The 20,605-nt window shown below is 40.6% G+C and overlaps 1 long non-coding RNA gene across 1 annotated transcript; it reads right to left on the bottom strand.

Moving 5' to 3' along the window:
* Window positions 1-7,416: 7,416 nt before the first annotated feature.
* On the bottom strand, window positions 7,417-14,819 carry LOC127354598 (uncharacterized). The gene is made up of 2 exons (XR_007881593.1): window positions 14,773-14,819; window positions 7,417-7,599 (listed from the first exon to the last, which is right to left on the bottom strand). It is a non-coding gene; the product is annotated as an uncharacterized LOC127354598 (long non-coding RNA).
* Window positions 14,820-20,605: the final 5,786 nt, after the last annotated feature.

Below are 20,605 nucleotides of genomic sequence, written 5' to 3'. Positions count from 1 at the left end.
GGGCCAAAATAAACACATATTGTAAGGAACTGTCAAATTGTCCCCTCTTCACCACCTCATGCTCCATGTGACATGTCTTCTGTGATTAGCTTTCCTATGACAGAGCTATCATTAACACAAAAGCAATTAGAGTTAGAGTAGATGGCTGTCATGGTGAGCCTGTTGTCACAACTGAATGGTATGACAAAATGTGGAAAAACAGACTCTTTATCTAAAACAGATGAGTGAAGCCCAACTCCTGTATTCACTCTTTGATGATCCTTATTTCAATTCCCGTCATCCCAGTGTGGTCTCTCTCCCCAACCACTACCTATTATACTCCCGTCTCTTTGCTCGGTTTACTTTCACTTTTAACCCCTCTCCCCCGCTATCTGCCCATCTCTACCTACCTCACTGTTATCAGAGAAACTGCAGACTAAAGTGGCGGTCTGGCCTCGCTGAGGTTTAACTCTTCTAATCTGCAGCCGGAATCTGGAGATCAGCTGGATCTAGCCCCGCTTATCTCATGGCTCAAATTACACTCTCCTGTGAGACAGTGAGTGAGTGTGTGTGTGTGTGTGTGTGTGTGTGTGTGTGTGTGACAGTGATTGACAAGGTGTGCAATAGCAAGAAAATGAGTGCAGGACCTGTGTGTGAAGTGTACAAGAATTAATAGATTACAAGGTGGTGCTGGCTGCCTGTCATATAAATGTTTAAGTTTCCACTTTTATCTACTGCAGGTTGTAAGTCTGGCTTTCCTCTCCAATAACATTGTGCAGCGCTGCAGGGCTACACAGCTCATCACACCTGCCTGCTTTAAAGTCAGTCTCAGAAGTGCCACTGATGTTCATACCTAGAATGATATTTTTGTTCCATAACTAAGCACAAAATAAGTTAAAGGTCCAGTGTGTAACATTTAGGAGGATCTATTGTCAGAAATGGAATATAATATTCATAGGTTTTCATTTCATCATTGTATAATCACCCCGGGGACCCCAGGTTGGGAACCACTGCTCTAGTGGACCAGCAGGGCTGTTACACACTTTGGTGTGAGACTTGGCTGGTATGTCACAGTTTGATGGAAAACAACACATCTTGAACAATGTAACATTTAAAACAAATAATAATAAAAAAAAACTGGGTGGAGATTTAAGGGATATATATATATATATATATATATATATATATATATATAGACTTGAATGTGGGAGTTTTTTCAAGCTCATAATTGGAGCACTTCCAAGGCTTGAAAGGCATGAAATTCTTCTGGTTGAATCATCACCACAAAACAGAACAACTGTGTTACCTATTATTTCACTTAGAAAGGCAAAAGTACAAGACTGTGCAGTGTAAATGTAAGGACAGCAGGGAAGTACGACTCCCAAGAAGCATCCACTCACCATGCTGTGGGCCTAACGCAAGATTTTAGGTTCAGAAATTACTGTACAGCGTGCACTTGTGCACACTACTGTCGAAAACATGACCTTTAGGTATTCAACTTTAAGTCAGTATGCTGTATTAATATGTGGGAGTGTTTTTTTAAGAGGTTCTATCTAGCCATCGGCGTGCATGTTGGCATTATTGTTGTGTTGTAGTCAGGAGTATTTTTATCTCTTTTTTTTAAATTGTATTTATTCTCCAGGCCAGGCTTAGAGTGTGAACAAAGAAATGTGCACTGTAAAATGTAAATTGTTGATATAAGTATAGTATATAAAACAAAGCCTAATCCTAATCCCTTTGTAATTCAGCTATTCTAGTACACACCTCAGTTTTATCTACAACACTGACGTGTCCACAGAAAGGTCATCTACAAAAAAAACATCACATGGATTTGTCTTCAGCCTGCTTTTCTGTGTGTGTTTGTGTGTGTGTGTGTGTGTGTGGTGTGTGGTGCGTCTTTGGGTGCACTCAGAGTTCATAAACTGCTCTCCTTATCCACTAGTTGTGTTTGACAGGCTGAGGCCAGCGTAGTGAGCAGAGCAGCAGTCAGACCACCTCACCACAGGGTGAAACCACAATCCACAGGAGAGAACGCCTTCACTTCTGCCAACACCCTGCGAGGACAACACACAACACACACTGGACAGCCACCTGGTAGTGTATCTCAGCAACTAGAGGGATTGAAATGTTGTACATTTATGTTGCCCAGAGGATTAATTTTACCCAACTGCTGTAAGTAGTATAAAGTAATTTGGAAAATAATTGACTGCAGCTCAGTACAGATCTAAAAGCATTTATTGTACATTATGAGTGGATTTATTTATTTATTTTATTAATTTTTCACGCATTTCCTGGCCACCATAGTTTCTCCTTCGTACTTGGAAGCGATCGAGTTGCAATGTTCAACTACACTGCTAGATGCCACTAAATAAAAAAAAAACATTCTGTGACTTCCTGTATATTCTTAGAAGGCTGCTGGAAACTGTCCCACTTAACTGCAGCTTTTCGTCACTGCCTCCTCCTGTTGTCGCCGGAGCTTGTCCACTTTCCATGCTCTGAATTTTTTTATTTTTTTCTCAAGCTGTGTGAATAAATCCATTTCTGGTTTTGTGATCACTTCTTAAAAGACTTGAAACTGATACAGATATATGGAAGCCCTAAATGGCCATGGAGTCAAACATTTTTTTTCGTGCCGTTATCACAAGTTAATTACTTTGCTATCTTTGGATAACAAAGCTTGTTTTATCATGATAACAAGTTAATATATCTCATTATCTAGAGATAACAAAGCTCGTTGTCTGACGATAAGTTAATTTATCAAGAGAAAACTTCTTCGGTCCCTGAAGCGGTGTCACCCGTGAAGTTGCTGTTGGGATAGCCTTCTCCTTAAATGATCTGAATGTGATCTGTCCCCACTGTCTGGAGCACATTGGGCAATAGGTGCTAGCTGCTAGAACTAAACAAAACTGTCATCACAAACAAAACATTATTTATTCATAATTATTAATCAGAGCATTCACAAAAATCCCTCAACATCAGCAGGGACAGGCTGTTACAGTTTACATCTCTTGCTTTGTTATCAGAGATAACAAAATAATTCCCCTGTGATCTTGAGATAACAGCATAAAAAAGGCTTGCGTATAAATCCCATAAAATGCACTAAAATTAGCAAAGTTGCCTTCTAAAGGATAACAAGAACTTGGCGAACAGTCAAAATAAGTATAGTTAATACATTTGAATAGGAAATGAAATGCTTATTGATGCTTTCTGACACACATTTCATGTTCCAAAGAAAGTTTGGCTGCACATTTCTCTGACCCAGTCACACCACCCACCAGGCTCATCAGCATGCTGACGTGGTCTGCCTCCTAATGCCTGGATACGCCCTTATTTGGACCCAAGGTTGGCTCTCTGACATTTCGAGCTGATTAAGAATTTGCCTGGGCCGTAACCTTTGCGTGGCGTGAATCTGGCTGTCATTGCATTAGTGCTTCCATTATTATGCAGTCACATCTAATCTCACCTGGAGTTCGGGGCCTTCCTCATGGATGGGAAGGCTGCTAAAAGCCTTTTAATGTATGTGGGGGGATTATTTGAATAGGGCTCTGATTCACAGATAGGGCTGAGGGCGAGGCGTTTAGCTAAGGCCAAATCGAATCAATGTCATTAGACAAAAAGATTCCTAATTTCTGGCTGAATTACACCTCATTTTGCTTCTGTTTAATAAGCTAAATGATATTGTAAGGGAAAAGGTGCCTAGTGCTGATACCGTAAACTCTTTAATTGTGGAGGAGACCTGTGTTTACCTCCTCTACAGAGAGAAACAGGCCTACAGCTGAGACTGATATCACATTATATTTCCTAAATTAATGTATTAATGATTTGTCATATTTTGGCAAGATTTTAGCTGTTGATGCTGTTTTTTCTACGGTTGAACACTTAATCCCCTTTTACTTGTCTTGATCAGTTCAACATTAATTAAGCAAACTGTCCACAGCACTAATTCCTTCAGTCTTACAACACAGTCTTGTTATATCCACCAGTCTGTTGCTGTGCTCTTTATTTTAAGGCAGGCAGATCCGGAACTTATTTATTATCATCAATCAATCATGAAGCATTTATTTCATCCAATAACCTGAACCCTATTCCCTAACCTTAAGTAGTACTACTGTTCCTACTACATTAGCATTACCACCACTACATTACCACTACTCAATTCCTCCATCCCAAAGTGTCTTTCTCGGCTCTAATCGGTTGTTTTCCTTCAGGCCTGGTAGATTCTTGCAAATTTCCTTAGGAGCACTAGAATGAGCCAAAATAACCAGATTTTTTTCACAGATGATCTGTCTCATGTACTACTGTCAGAATATAGTGAAAGTTTCAGCAAATAGTTATTTTTATTAAAGTTACCTACTGCAGCTTTAAACCGTGACTGGGATTGATTATCACATAGTTTTTTCTCTTTTCTTTGTTTTCTTTTAAATATTACAGGGTTAATTTGCTGTATATATTTTCTCATTCAGTATTTTCAAAGAATCATCTTTCCCTCTACAATCAATATAAAACACAAACCAATAATGACCATAGGAATCTGCCTTGTTACAAGGCACTGACCGAGCCAGGCTCTTGAGTCATGCACCATTGTGCTTTCTAATAGAGAACAGAGGGAGCAGGCACTGAAAGAATAAAAGCCCTAATCATATAATGGTTTGGAGTTTCACCGGTGGATCGAGGGAGATGTCAGCAGGGAGATGCACAAGTTTGGACCTCGGCGCTCTGAAATGTAAACTGCGCTCAAAGGTCCTGCCCAACGACAACGAGAAAGAGCCTTCTTCGAGGACACCTGTGACCGCGCCTGCCCCTCCAGCCCTCGCCTGCCTTTGATTTGGATCCAACACATCTCCCCTGGTGCAGTTCCACTTCCTCTGAGCTGAGACCAGGCGAGGATGCGAGTCAAGAAGCCTCTGGAGCTAGTCTGGTGTGAGCTTCTTTTTTACCTTTTTGTTGGCTCATCTTTTTTTTATTTTTCTGATTTTTTATCCATATACCCCAAGAGACATGAATGTTCACAATTTGAAAAAATATGGAAGACAAAATGGTTCACATTGAAAGTTCACATTATCAGCACTCTGGAAGAAGACAGTCAGCTAGAGTTTTTTGTAATATATGTAAATAACATGTAGAATTGCTCATTGTCATTGCATTATATTGTCATTGTGATCTCTAATAGATTATAGTTAGCCCTTCCACATGGTTACGCAATAGCATCTGTGCTTTGTCAAGAAATAGTGACATCTAATTCCATACACAACCACAAATTCAGTTTTTCAGATCAAACAAACAAGATACAACACATTGATTAGTGAGCTTGAGGGGTGTTGGGTTGATGTATTCAACTTTGAACAGAACCAGGCTAGCTGTACCTCCCTGCTTTCAGTCTTTATATGTTGGCTAACCACATCCTGACTCTACCTCTGTACTGAAAACACAGACAAGATAACTCAGAAAGAAGGCAAATACGTATTTTTCCCAAAATATGAAACTATTCATATGTTACTAAAGACTACAGGTATAAGTGGCCCAAATCAGATTCAGATCTATTTTTGTACAGCACATATCTTTTAAATCCTGATTTGGACCAATGCTATGTTCACACTGATTTATTGTTCAGATCTGACTTTTTTATTTTGTTTGTCTGTTAACATTATTTTTTATTTTTTTTGATCTAGAGTGACATAAAGAGGTCACATTGTAAAAAAAAACAGACCTGTATCTGATTTGGACAACATATATGAAAGTGGCCCGAACATGAGCCATTGAGACCTGATTTGTGCTGTTCACACTGTCATGAAAAAATCTGATCTGATTTACATATGAGCAAAAAAATCGGATAAGGGCCACTTGTGCCTGCAGTGTGAACATTGCCTTTCATGTGTGGTCCTCAACCAGATACATGTAGATTCTTTATGTCTGTATGACAGGGTGCTGCGAGTGATCTGTTCTTTTGTGAATGCCGGTCAGTTCAGGACTCTGACCTGTTCACACTGGACTCTGATATGGGCCACATTTTAAAAAAGAATGTTAACAGCCAAACCAAAAAATCTGACCTGGGCAATAATTGAGCAATAAAGCTTGCAGTGTGAACACAGCCTAAATTACATTTACAAAAGCATCTACTTAGACCAGCCAAATTGAATGGGCTGCCTTTTAGCAGCATGTAAGCTCTAAATGTGTGATTATCACCACTTTGTCAAGTTCTCAAAGCAACATGAGTCAAATACACAGACATTCAAAGACTCCAGCAACCACTAAAAGAGCAAAATCGTTTAATGGTGTGAAGGGAACATTCTGGGAGGTAATGATAACATTTGCTAAACAAACAAAATGCATCAAAAAAGAGGAACAGCTGTGGCAGGTGGCAGCTGACCAAAGGGTTAGATGGTTAGCCAACAGAACTGCTGCTTAACACCCCAAAATATATACAATACACTATAACTAGGAGCGGACATAACACCTCTGTGACAATGTACTCAGCTTCATAAAGCTGAAAGAAGGACAAAAAAACATACATCCCAGGCAGGAGTGAAGTTTGTATTTGACAAAGAAAAGTGAAATGTTAAAGCAACAATTAAATATGCTGTGCATTGTAAGATGATTGAGGTAATGTAACTGTGACAGTCATCTGCTGAAAATAACCTGCTCTCATTAATGGAGCGAAGCCTGCGAGCTAGTTCAGGCAGTCAACTCGAGCTGCGCTGATATACACACATGACATCCCTCACTCCATAATCACTAAACAAGCGCACCCTTCCAATCTAGGTCTATTTAAACTGCACAATTTCCCAGCTCTCCCTCTGCTCTGTCAATGCCGCTGTTGCCCTGCATCAGTATTGCTGCCTGCTGCGCCGTAAGCTCCACCACCTCCCCAGCATCCACCTGTAGGTTCCGGCTAGTGGTTTAAGGTATTTGCTCATCACTCCCCAATATCTCTATGTAAACATATCTTCGGGGAATGATGAGGTCAGAGCCTGGATGCCAAAATCTAAATATGCTATACTGCTGTAATAAACATTTCAAACGTGAGTTGTCTGACTGAACTGATTTATATGCTAGCAGAGCTGATAGGACATGTGGGAATGTTTGAAAAGATCGTGAGGATGCCAGTCATCAGGTTCCAATATTACAGTACATTCTGAGATGGTTAAAGGCTGTTGCTCTCATCAGTGGCTTCTATAGTCTATAGCACATAAAAACGTAGTAAAATATTTCAAAGAACTTGGGGTTTATCTACAACATATCATTCTTGATCATGAACTCTAAATGTGTGACAAAATAATCTTAACCTAAGATCCAAGATTAAAAGTAAAAGTAAAAGCACTGTAGTAACCTTTAACACGTCTTCAGTTCAGTCAGACAACTCACATTTTAAATGTTTATTACAGCAGTATAGAATATTCAGATTTTGGCGTCTAGGCTCTGACCTCATCATTCAATTCAATTCAATTCAATTTTATTTGTATAGCGCCAATTCATAACAGAAGTTATCTCAGGACACTTTTCAAATAGAGCAGGTCTAGACCGAACTCTTTAAAACATTAATTACAGAGACCCAACAGTACCACCATGAGCAAGCACTTGGCGACAAGGGCAAGGAAAAACTGCCTGTTAAAAGGCAGAAACCTAGGACAGATCCTTCGGCTCTAGGTGGGTGGTCATCTGTCTCGACCAGTTGGGGTGAGAGAGAGAGAAAGACAGACAGACAGACAGACAGACAGGTGCACAGCAACAACAGTAGCAACAACTACACTAATAGTAGTGACTGATGATGATGAACATGAAGAAGATGATGACGACGACAATAGCAATGGTAGGGGACAATGAGCAGAGACATTCCCTGCAGATATGTTACACAGAGATATTGGGGAGTGTAGAGCAAATACCTTCAACCCCTAGCCGGAGCCTACAGGTGGATGCTGGGGTGGTGGCGGGGCTTACAGAGCAGCAGCAATACGAATGCAGGACAACATTGACAGAGCAGAGGGAGAGCTGGGAAATTGTGCAGTTTAAATAGACCGCCAGATTGGAAGGGTGCACTTGGTTAGTGATTATGGTGTGAGGCATGTCTTATGTGTATATCAGCGCAGCTCGAGTTGACTGCCTGAACTAGCTCACAGGCTTCGCTCCATTTATGGAAGAATTTCTGGAAGTGAGCCAACTGAAGGGCAGTATCTCTCCACAACACTCTCTCTCACTCGGTCTCTCTCTCTCTTGCTCACTCTCTCTGGTAAACAAGCTGCTTTCTGGTTAACACTCTTCACATTTACGTTTAAACTATATGGCATTATAAATTAAATGATATGAAAAGGTTTATTTTTCATAGACATTATACAGAGAGTGGAAACATTGGGCTGGCAGCAGCAGCTCTACAGCAGCCACGCAACTGACACGCTCTGACAGATGTAGCTGTGACTCGCCCAAGGTGCAATATGTAAGAGTTGACCACCTGTTCATTCATACTCTAAACAAATAGGGGGCAGCATATCACCACAGTGCTACTGGTGCTGCTATTAACTGTAGCTGCTGTTAGCTAGTTAGCACAGTTAGCGTGGGAGCTGGATACTGGAAATACAGCCATTTGAGGCTGAATCCTTATCTTGACTTGGCATTTGACCTAGGACTTACCCTTTACTTCGGTCAAGGACAAACCCTATTAGACATCCTTTTCATCCAAGTCTAATTATCTGTAAGATATCCTACATGATGGATGGTGGCTCAAATGAGCAAATATATGAACGGAAGGGACAGATCCATTGACTTTATTGTGGTTTCACTGTGGGGGAAAAGAACACAAAAAATTCAGCTTTCACTCACTAAAAATGAGTCCATGTGCTGTTTTCTTCCTCCTCCAAATGAATCTGATTAATGTTGAAAGTTCAGTGCAGAGATGCTGTTGCTCTCAATGACTCCTGTTCTCTTCACTTTTCTGAAAAAGAAAGAAATGTCTTTTTCTCTGTCACATTTTACCTCTACTTAAGTCGGTGAGAAATAAATTGCCCTGATGCAGTGTTCTGCTTCCTCTAGGAGCTCGCTTTCATCTTTGTTCCCTCTTTTGTACAAAATGGATGCAGCAGACAGAAAGAGCTGCAAAATCTGTATGCATAAAACAAACAGCATATTTTGTATCTGGGAAACGTTTCTCTCTGTCACTGTGTGTGTGCGCTTGTGTGTGTTTTGTCCGCAAATGTTCTGGAGTAAACCAATCTTTATGGTTTACACTTAACCTCGCTTAACCCCAGGATAGAGTGTGTTGCTCTCACTCTTCTCACTTCAGCCAATGTGCATGTGTGTGTGTTTGTTTGTGAAGGTCAGCGCTGCGGGTCGCAGGGCTGCATGGCTGCAGCACAGCCAACTGTTGTTGGCAAAGTGTGCAATGCTCACATTAGAGAAATGAAGCGGCCGCCTGCTGGACGGAGGTGGAGGCAGATGTTGAGAGGCAGCTTCCCAGAGGGCAGAGAGGATTAGCAGGTTATGAGCATGCACTCTCTGCTGCTCCTGTCATTTTTACTTTCAGCTGAGTATTATTGGTCCTGACAAAATGTCACTTCCAGGTCTGACATATTAGCCCCAGTATGGGTTCCTAAAGTGAGTTTACTATTTGTTTGGCCTGGTTTTACAGTACGTCAGATTGGTTTATGCACACAGTGTATGATGCTCAATTTTTAACTTCCGTGTAGAAAAATCTAATTTAGTGTGTCCATTTAAAGCAGCATTTTAAAACAGGAACTCTTTGCATATTGATGAGGCTCTATGAGGCTCCTAATAAAGCTTTGTGGGGCAGGTAGCACTAGCTGTCGATCATGCATGTACTATAATGGAGAGTCATGGAGAAACTGTATCAGAAAGGTTCAATACATTTACATGTGTTAACTCGGTGGAACCAATACTGAAAAGAAAAATAAATTCTGTAAAGAATCTGTCTGCCCATCAGTACTACACAGGATTTGTTCAGGCACAGTATTTAGTGTATGTCACCCTCCTTTTGGCAGCACTTTGAAAATTTAGTTTAAAAGATCACAAGTAGCGTTTCCTGTCTCTGCTTTTCCTGTACAAAACAGGACACAATATCTGCTTACTGGTAACTCATGCTTGAGGCCTTTAACAATAACATTAACTATAACTTGTATAGGTGCCATAAGAGTTAACTATGCCAAAACTGAGCATTAATGTCTTTCTGGCTCAAACTGAAAAAAATCTGAAAGTAACATTTAGATGTTGGTATTTTTATGCCGTGCCTGGCAAGATTAGGCTTAGCGAGGTAGCAAAAATGAGCAAGCTAGCAAGCCACAAAGATAATTCTAACCACAGTTATTGTAAATATAAACAGTATTTGTCTTAAAAAAATTATTGATTTCTGCATAAACTTTCCTCCATAACTGTGTTTTATATAAAGTTGCTGTTCATCTTTGTCTCTGTCTTCCACTCTTCTCTCAATCAGCATGCTGCTGCTTGTCCCTGTACGTCTGCCCTCAGAAAAAGAAACAAATAAATAATTCAAGGTCATCTCAATATCATCAGGTCACTAGGTCATTTCCTTGTTCACTAGGTGGAGGTTTAAATGCAAGTGTGGGTGTGTGTCAACAGAGATAAGATTACAGTTTGGTGTGAAAGAGGAGAGAAAACTTGAACAAAGAGAGGCCACTGCCGCCCCTCTCCACTTACTGCCCGTTCTTGGGGTGAAGTCAGTCTGTCTGGCAGGCTGAACGTGAGGCTGTCTGCACAACAAAGGTATCACTTTCAGTCAGAGGTGGCCATCAACATGTCCGCCTAATGAGTTTGACCTTGGCATGGACACTGTCAAGAGGAAGTCTGAGAGGAAGCGCTCACAGCAGTACATTTTAAGATGACAGGTCTTTCCATGCTGTCAATCACATGGCACTGCATTGTTATGTACTGCATACACTGTAGACCTAATGCTCTGTATTGCTATTTGTCTGTGTGCTCCTAAGGCACAAATGTTGCCATGTATCACTGTCTGAATTGCTGTGTTTTTTCTACCAACATGTCCTCCAAACTAAATGGGTCATTTGTCACTGCCATTGGAATCAACCAGTGTTGGGCAATAACACACTACTACCTTTGTTCAGAAACGGGTAGTGTAAGGGATTTAGTGTTACCTTGGTCAGCTATTTTTAGATTTAGTCTTAGCCTTAGTCCTGAGATCAAAAGTCCATGTTAGTTTAAGTCATATTGAGTCAATATCATCCTTTTCATTTTAAGTAAATGTTTTGCCAGCTAAAACTTTGGACTCTAGTCTCATCTTAGTAGAAGTCCATGAACACTTTGGTCTAATTTTAGATGACATTAAAACATTTGTTGACAGAAAAGGTTTAGGGTCTTAGGTGTTTTCGGGAATACGGGCTGCAGACAACTTAGTTACAGTCTTAGGAATTTTTGCCATCTAGCGGGGTAGTTGCAGATTGCTATTCACTTGCTTCACCCACCCTCCCAGTAGTTTTTGGTTTGTCCAGTCTAGGCTACATGGCGATTCAACATTGGGAATTGTTGGGTCTTGGCACTATGAAAATAAAACTGCATTGAATTTCGGCTGCCATGGAATGCAATCAGCACTGTCTGTAGATAAAAACAGCTCATTATAAGGTAACAGAAACGCAACAATTCTTGTTTTCAGGTAATTGTATGCTAATGAAAGCATTATTTTATTAAATTTCTGCCAGTAGAGCCTCCTAAATGTTACACATTGGACCAATGTTCCAATGTAATGTTACATCTAGGGATGGCACTTTGGTCCTGGTGGAAATATCTCAACACATATTGGATGGACTGGTATAAAATCTGATGCACACATTCATGTTCCCCTCAGGTTGAACTAGCTTTTAACACCATCATCAGGTAAAAAATGTAACTTAAACTAATGCCTCAACTAGTTAGTGCTAAATAGCAAATGTTAGCATGCTAAGACTTGTAACAGGCTGTAAATATTGTTTCAAATTTAAAAATTACAAAGTTTTCTCACACGCTAGCTTCATTACCATTAACACTTAACGATGGCTTCTCCCTCTCCCTCTGCTCTGTCCTGCTCAGTGTGTCAGATGTTCAGTTATTCCTCTGCCTCCTTTAGTGATAATGGAACCTGTATTAAGTGTAATTTATTTACTGCGCTGGAGGCGAGGCTCAGTGAACTAGAGGCACGGCACCGCACCACAGAGATATCTTTAGCCGCTGTAGTTAGCCAGCCCCCAGTAGTCGGTGCAGGCCAACCCAAGGTAGCTTGTGCTAGCTGTCCCCCAGTTGTTCCCGAGCAGCCGGGAAGACAGGGAGGCTGGGTGACTGCTCTGAGGAAGCATTGATCCAAAACACAGAAGCCCACAGTTCACCACCAACAGGTTAATGTTTCCAATTAATTTTACCCACTCAGCGACACACCCACTGAGAAACCAACTCTGGTTATTGGCAGCTACATAGTCAGAAACGTGAATTTAGCGAAGCCAGCGGCCATAGTTAAATGTATCCCTGGGGCCAGAGCGGGCAACATCGAATCGATTACGCCAATCGGAGGTCACTAAAATTAATGTGGAGTTGGTGTGTAACTATGCTAAAACTATGTCGGACTCCGTAGTTTTCTCTGGACCCCTGCCCAATGTGACCAGTGATGACATGTATAGCCGCATGTCGTCATTCCACCGCTGGCTGTCGAGGTGGTGTCCAGAAAACGATGTGGGCTTCATTGATAACTGGAAGCCTTTTTGGGGGAAACCTGGTCTGATTAGGAGAGACGGCATCCATCCCACTTTGGATGGAGCGGCTCTCTTATCTAGCAATATGATTTTATTTATAAGTTTATTTCTAAAACCTGACAGTCCAGAGTTGGGACCAGGAAGCAGAGCTGCTGTCTTACACACTTCTCTGCTCTTCCATTAGTACAGTCACCCACCCAAACCCCATAGAGACTGTGTCTGTCCCCCGACCACCTAAATTATTTAAAGAAATAAAAACAAGAGGAATTAAACATAAAAACCTAATAAAAATGAAAACTAACTCCTCAGTAGCACAAAATAAAAGAATTAAATGTGGACTGTTAAATATCAGGTCTCTGTCCTCTAAAGCTGTTTTAGTGAATGAATTAATATCAGATTATGATATTGATTTACTTTGTCTTACTGAGACCTGGCTGTCCCACGAAGAGTATGTTAGCCTAAATGAATCCACCCCCCCAGTCATATTAATACTCACATTCCTAGGGGGCGGCAGTAGTTCAGTGTGTAGGGACTTGGCTTGGGAACCGGAGGGTCACCGGTTCAAATCCAAATTCAAATGTGTATTTCAGCCTGTGTGTGTAAGAATAAAAAAGAGTGAAAAGAAGAATTTCCCCTAGGGGATCAATAAAGTATGTATCATTCCTCGACGCACTGGCCGGGGGCGTGGAGTAGCAGCCATATATGATTCGGGCCTTTTAATTGACCCTAAACCTAAACTAAATTGTAATTCATTTGAAAGTCTCGTTCTTAGTCTTACTTCTCACCCATCCTGGAAAACACTGCAGCCAGTTCTGTTTATTATAGTGTACCGCGCTCGTGGCCCGTACTCTGATTTTCTATCATTTAGTCCTTAAATCAGATAAAGTAATTATTGTAGGTGATTTTAATATTCATGTGGATGTTAACAATGACAGCCTTAGTAACACATTTATATCATTAATAGACTCAGTTGGCTTCTGTCAGAGTGTAAATAAACCAACTCATTGTTTTAAATACACTCTTGACCTTGTTCTATCATATGGCATTGATATTGAACATTTAATAGTCTTCCCACAAAATCCTTTTCTATCTGAAATTCAAAAGTTATTAAATAATGGTCAATCATTAGCTTATAAGCCAATAGGCAAAACTTCCTACAGCAGATGCCTATGTGACTGTAGCTAAATTTAAGGAGGAGATTCCATCAGTGTTTAATTCAATGCCATGTGACTAATAGAGTCCTATAACAACTGTAGTCCCTCCCAAATTGATAATCTTGTTAATAGTGCTGCAAGCTCACTGCGAACAACATTAGATTCTATCACCCCTATAAAGAGAAAATTTTAAAACATAGGAGACTAGCACCGTGGTACAACTATCAAACCCGCATATTAAAGAAAAAAGTGGCGTTCTTGAAATTATTAGAATATCGCTCAATTTGGCAAGATAGTCTTAAAACCTATAGAAAGGCCCTCCTTAATGCCAGAGGAGCCTATTGTTCAGCACTAATAGAAGAAAATAAGAATAACCCTAGGTTCCTCTTCAGCACTATAGCCAGACTGACAGAGAGTCACAGCTCTATTGAGCCACGTATCCCCATAACCCTAAGTAGCAACGACTTTATGAGCTTCTTTTATAATAAAAATATCACTATTAGAGAGAAAATTAATCACCAAATGCCCTCAAGGGCTTAAAGAAGTTGTTCCCTTACTTGGCCCTTCTTTACTGGATATGATCAAGCTTTCTTTATTGCCAGGATATGTACCACAGTCCTTTAAAGTAGCTGTAATCAAACCCCTTCTTAAAACGCCCACTCTTGACCCAGGGGTTTTAGCCAACTATAGACCAATTTCTAACCTCCCCTTCCTCTCTAAGATTCTGGAGAACGTAGTCGGCAAACAATTCAATTCAATTCAATTTTATGTGCATAGCGCCAATTCATAACAAAAGTTATCTCAGGACACTTTTCAAATAGAGCAGGTCTAGACAGAACTCCTTATAACATTTACAGACAGTAAAGTAAGACCCAACAGTTCCCACCTTGATCAAGAACTTGGCGACGGGGGCAAGGAAAAACTGCCTTTTAAGAGGCAGAAACCTTGGACAGACCCTTCGGCTCTAGGTGGGTGGTCGTCTGCCTCGACCAGCTGGGGTGAGAGAGAGAGAGAGAGAGAGAGAGAGAGAGACAGCGAGAGAGAGAGAGAGAGAGACAGACAGACAGACAGACAGACAGACAGGTGCACAGCAACAACAGTCGCAACAACTACACTAATAGTAGTGACAGATGATGATGAACATGAAAAGGATGATGACGACAACAACAGCAACTGTGGGGGACAATGAGCAGTAACAATAGTAATAATAGTAACTGTAGTAATAAGAATATTAATAATAATAATAACAATAATATCAGGGATATTAGAAATGGCAATCTAGCAGGACCATGGCATGAGAACCTGCGAGACGAGAAAGCACAAGAACTCCGGGGAAGAAGTGAAGTTAGTAACATGCATTAATGGGACATGAATGTGTGCAGAAAGAGAGAGAGTGGAAGAGAGGAGCTCAGTGCACCATGGGAAATCCCCCGATAGTCTAGGCCTATAGCAGCATAACTAAGGGATGGTTCAGGACTCACCTGATCCAGCCCTAACTATAAGCTTTATCAAAGAGGAATGTCTTAAGCCTACTCTAGAATGTGGTGAGGGTGTATGCCTCCTGAACCACAACTGGAAGCTGGTTCCACAGGAGAGGAGCTTGGTAACTGAAGGCTCTGGCTCCTGTTCTACTTTTAGAGACTATAGGAACCACAAGTAGCCCAGCATTCAGAGAACGTAGTGTTCTAGTGGGGTAATAGGGTACTATGAGTTCTTTAAGATATGAAGGGGCCTGACCATGAAGAGCTTTATAGGTGAGGAGGAGGATTTTAAATTTTATTCTACATTTTACAGGAAGCCCGTGCAGAGAAGCTAGTACAGGAAAGATGTGATCTCTTTTTCTAGTTCCTGTCAGTACTCATGCTGCAGCATTTTGAATTAATTGGAGCGTTTTAATGGACTTATTAAGGCAACTTGATAATAAAGAGTTGCAGTAATCCAGCCTTGAAGTAACAAATGCATGGATTAGTTTTTCTGCATCTGTCTGTGATAGGATGTATCTAATTTTTGTAATATTAAGTAAATGAAAGAAGGCAGTCCTAGAGGTCTGCTTCATGTGGGAATTAAATGACATGTCTCTCTCCCTCTCTCTCTCTCTCTCTCTCTCTCTCTCTCTCTCTCTCACCCCAACTGGTCGAGACAGACGACCACCCACCTAGGTATTTGCTCTACACTCCCCAATATCTCTATGTAAACATATCTGCAGGGAATGTCTCTGCTCATTGTCCCCACCATTGCTATGTCGCACTTCTTCTGTTCATCATCATCAGTCACTACTATTAGTGTAGTTGTTGCTACTGTTGTTGCTGTGCACCTGTCTGTCTGTCTGTCTGTCTGTCTTTCTCTCTCTCACCCCAACTGTCGAGACAGACAACCACCCACCTAGAGCCGAAGGATCTGTCCTAGGTTTCTGCCTTTTAACAGGCAGTTTTTCCTTGCCCTTGTCGCCAAGTGTCTTGCTCATGGTGGTACTGTTGGGTCTCTGTAAATAATGTTATAAAGAGTTCGGTCTAGACCTGCTCTATTTGAAAAGTGTCCTGAGATAACTTCTGTTATGATTTGGCGCTATACAAATAAAATTGAACTGAATTGAATTGAATGTCCTGATCAAAGATAACTCCAAGATTCCTGACAGTGGTGCTAGAGGCCAAGGTAATGCCATCTAGAGTAGCTATATCTTTAGACAGTGAGTCTCTGAGGTTTTTGGGGCCAAGTACAAGAATTTTTTTTTTTTCTGAGTTTAACATCAGAAAATTACAGTTCAGCCAGGATTTTATGTCCTTTAGACATGTTTGTAATTTAGATAATTGATTAATTTCACTGGGCTGGATTACTGCAATTCCTTCTTATCAGGTTGCCCCAATAAGTCCATTAAAATGCTCCAATTAATTCAGAATGCTGCAGCACGAGTACTGACAGGAACTAGGAAAAGAGATCATATCTCTCCTGTATTACCATCTCTGCACTGGCTCCCTGTAAAATGTAGAATAGAATTTAGAATCCTCCTCCTCACCTACAAAGTTCTTCATGGTCAGGTTAAAGAGCTCATAGTACCCTATAACCCCACTGGAACACTGCGTTCTCTGAATGCTGGGCTACTTGTGGTTCCTATAGTCTCTTAAAGTAGAACAGGAGCCAGAGCCTTCAGTTACCAAGCTCCACATTTAAGAGTAGGCTTAAGACATTCCTTTTTGATAAAGGCTGATAGGGCTGCCTCAGGTGAGTCCTGAACCATCCCTTAGTTATGCTGCTATAGGCCTAGACTATCAGGGGATTTCCCATGATGCACTGAGCTCCTCTCTTCCTCTCTCTCTCTTTCTGCACTCATTCATGTCCCATTAATGCATGTTACTAACTTCACTTCTTCCCCGAAGTTCTTGTGCTTTCTCATGTCACAGGTTCTCATGGATCCTGGTGGAGCCTGCTGCCATGGTCCTGCTTGACTGCCATTGCTAATATCACTGATGTTATTGTTATTATTATTATTACTATAATCACTGCTCATTGTCCCCCATCGTTGTTGTCGTTGTCATAATCATCTTCTTCATGTTCATCATCATCAGTCACTACTATTAGTGTAGTTGTTGCTACTGTTGTTACTGTGCAACTGTCTGTCTGTCTGTCTGTCTGTCTGTCTGTCTGTCTGTCTGTCTGCTCTCTCTCTCTCTCTCTCTCTCTCTCTCTCTCTCTCTCTCTCTCTCTCTCACCCCAACTGGTCGAGGCAGACGACCACCCACCTAGAGCCGAAGGATCTGTCCTAGGTTTCTGCCTCTTAAAAGGCAGTTTTTCCTTGCCACCGTCGCCAAGTGCTTGCTCATGGTGGTACTGTTGGGTCTCTGTAAATAATGTTATAAGGAGTTCGGTTATGGATTGGCGCTATACAAATAAAATTTAACTGAATTGAATCAGCTTGTTGCATGCTGATATTAGCATTTAGCTCAAAGTACAGCCTCTAGCAAGGCTTTTGACGCTTGTTATCTTGTGATCTGATACTGAAGTCTGGTAATGTGTGCAACTTAACAGTAGATGGGAACTGACAAGCTGAAATTAGGGACGGTCTTAAAAGTGCATACAAACGGCTGAATGCCATGAATGCTTTTCATATTTTTGAGTTGTTCAAGGACCTTTTGTTGGACTATTAGTGAGGGAAAGACGTAGGAGCCAACGTTTAATATTATTGGAAGGTAGGTGTATGGTATTTTGTGGTAGTTTTTTTGGTCGTTACCAAAGTGACTACATGGTTTGCTGGTTAGTGCACCAAACAGTGACCAACAAGCCGTGTAAATTCTGACTTTTGTGGGCAATATGTGTACGCACTTTCTCCACCATTTATAAATGAGTGATATAGGTACACACTATTAATGTATTTTATGTATCTGATTTTATGTTTGCAACAACTAAGCAGGAGATTAAATGTAGTCTTTGAATAGAAACCAGGTTTTATAAAGTTGCAGAAGGACACATGCTGCACCAATCATCCCAGCAGATGTTCCCTTTCTCAGCTATAAACTGGGTTTTGAAGAAGGGAAAATTCTGCTCTTATCACTTATAGTTTCACCGGCGCATTAGCGACAGAGAACATGACTCAAACTTGTTTTCTTCTGAACGGAGCATGCTGAGAGCAGAAGGGACATTTCCCTTCCTCCCTTACTCAGCACTGCTTTTATGTTTGTGTTTATGGGCTGAATTTAAAGTACAATCGGCAAAAGCAAAGAAAGACTGAATCTTGCTCTTGATAGAACGTTACTTAGATCTTTCTTAATGTTTAAAATCCCAAATGATAAAGGACAGAACACCTCTGCTCACGTTAGCCAACCCAATTTTATTTTTCTATAATCGAGAGATTATGCAGGACATGTTATCAAGAACCCTGCACATAAGGCCAATTTGACTTCAGAAGAACATATAATGAGTGCAGAAGTTCTATTTATCTATCTTCTATCTATTTTAAGTGATATTTTAAGCCACGTGATCCTCTGGTTGCAACATCTGAACACACTGGAGGAGTACTGGGTTGATTAACAGCAGATTTGTCCATCCTGACAACAGAGAGGGAAATCATAAACACAAGCTTGGAGGATGCATCATCATTAAGCAGAATGAGTGGTGAAGACTGACCCACCTACTATTCTGTACCTGCAGTACGGCATGACTTTACTCTATTAAACAAGACAATGGGCCCTATTTTAGGGTTTGATGGGTGCACAGACCCTACACGCAAAAGGGTCATTGCCATATAAAAAGATGGACGTAAGCGTAGTCAAACATCCCTACCCCCTCTCTGGTGGCTGACTGCAGTATATGTCCTAAAGCCCACTGCTTTCAATGTTAGCAGAAGGGACATGGGCCAAATTAAAAAATCAAAATACACTTACAATACAAATACAAATAATTCTTTTCACAAAGATGGTTTCTGTCATTTATGCAGTTCTTCTCACACTGAAGTGTCTGATAAGTTTAGTTTTAATTAGATATTTGAAGCTAGAAAAACTGGGATTCACATCATTATGGATGGGCTAAAGCGTTAGAAAGAAGTGTCGCTCGTCTCTGTAGTAAGTTAGACATACTTTGACAAGGTAGAAGAATACATGGAATAAAAAACTGTAACTGGTAATGGTAAAACTGTACGATGTCACTTTGACCTGACTAAAACAAGGCAGCCCTCATGTGCCCTGGCCGATGGCATTCTGATTGCAATTGCATTTAAAATTGCAATAAAGCTGCTATAAGTAAGTTTTATAAAGATAACTTTGTCATATTTGCTGAACTTTAACTATATCCTGACATTAGTAGCACTAGGAGATCACAGATTATCTGTCCCTTGTACTACTGTCAGGATATAGTGTAAATTGCATCAATTAGGACAAAAAGTTATTTTTAGAAAAATGAACTACACCAGCGGTTTTTCCTAATGTTGGTATCTAGAGACAGATCCCATATCTAGAAACAGGGGCTAGCATATACCTGGGGTGCGTCTCATGATGCTTAATTGCATCCAAGTTTCCCGCAGTGCAGCTGCCCCCTGCTGGCCTTTATAAAGAATGCAAGTTTAAGAGACTGCACTTCACAGACCCAGAAGCCTGTCCACCATCCAGTTTATTTAATAAATAAAGAAGTTTGCTAAGGTGGGTAGTTTCTTGTGAGATAATCCCCCACTATATGAGACACATAAACTGGATAAATAAAAGAAGCAACAACAAACCAATGATCTGCATTCCTGAAGATTAATATAATTGATATTAGTAGATATCAGCCATTAGTAGTGCTATGGTGGCAAGTACAAATATACACAGATATATTATCATTATTATAAATTGTAAGATTTTTGTTTTGAAAGACAACTTAGCTATCACCATGACAAATTAGTCAACTTTAGTAGAAGACTGTAAGATGTGGTTGAAAGCTCCAGACAAACATAGCAAGCAAACCTTGGGTTAAGATTTACATAATAAAAAAAATGTATGAGGTTGGAATTGTAGGTATGCAACATTAAATTTAACAATTATACCTTGCACACAAGGTGGTAACTAATATTTTGACCAGCTTTTCAGAGCTTTGTAGAGACAGGTATGTGCAAACTGGTACTGTCACTGCAGGACTGAAGTAATGCTTTGCACAAAGGTTAAAAATATTCTCTGACCTGTGAGTTCAACATAAATAAGGTGACCCTAAACCTGTAGAGTCAGCGGAATCTCATTGTGGAAGAACATGTGTTTCCAGAGGCAAAGAATAACTGAGTTTGATCGAACGTCGGTCATTTTGTAACAGTCTATTTAT

This window comes from Dicentrarchus labrax, unplaced genomic scaffold (genome assembly GCF_905237075.1).
Source record: "Dicentrarchus labrax unplaced genomic scaffold, dlabrax2021, whole genome shotgun sequence".
In the NCBI taxonomy this organism is placed as follows: domain Eukaryota; kingdom Metazoa; phylum Chordata; class Actinopteri; family Moronidae; genus Dicentrarchus; species Dicentrarchus labrax.
This window is presented reverse-complemented; position numbering and strand designations above follow the sequence as displayed.